This window comes from Etheostoma spectabile, chromosome 5 (assembly GCF_008692095.1).
Source record: "Etheostoma spectabile isolate EspeVRDwgs_2016 chromosome 5, UIUC_Espe_1.0, whole genome shotgun sequence".
Lineage (NCBI taxonomy): Eukaryota > Metazoa > Chordata > Actinopteri > Perciformes > Percidae > Etheostoma > Etheostoma spectabile.
Window position 1 is genome coordinate 10,198,935 of NC_045737.1, and position 261 is coordinate 10,199,195.

Consider the following 261-nt stretch of genomic DNA (forward strand, 5'->3'; position numbering starts at 1 on the left):
GGTCCGTCAGCCCGGTCCTACCAGACTCCGGTCTGTCAGCCCAGTCCTACCAGACTCTGGTACACTAGCCTGGTCCTACCAGACTTCGGTACACTAGCCAGGTCCTACCAGACTCTGGTCCATTAGGGGTACACTCTGAAATACTGGTCACTTATTTTCTACACTACATCTGAAGTGAAGATATATTGTCATTGAGTTGCTCAAATGCTCAGTACTAGTACTGTACAGTATCAGTTCTAATGCTCAGTACTAGTACTGTAC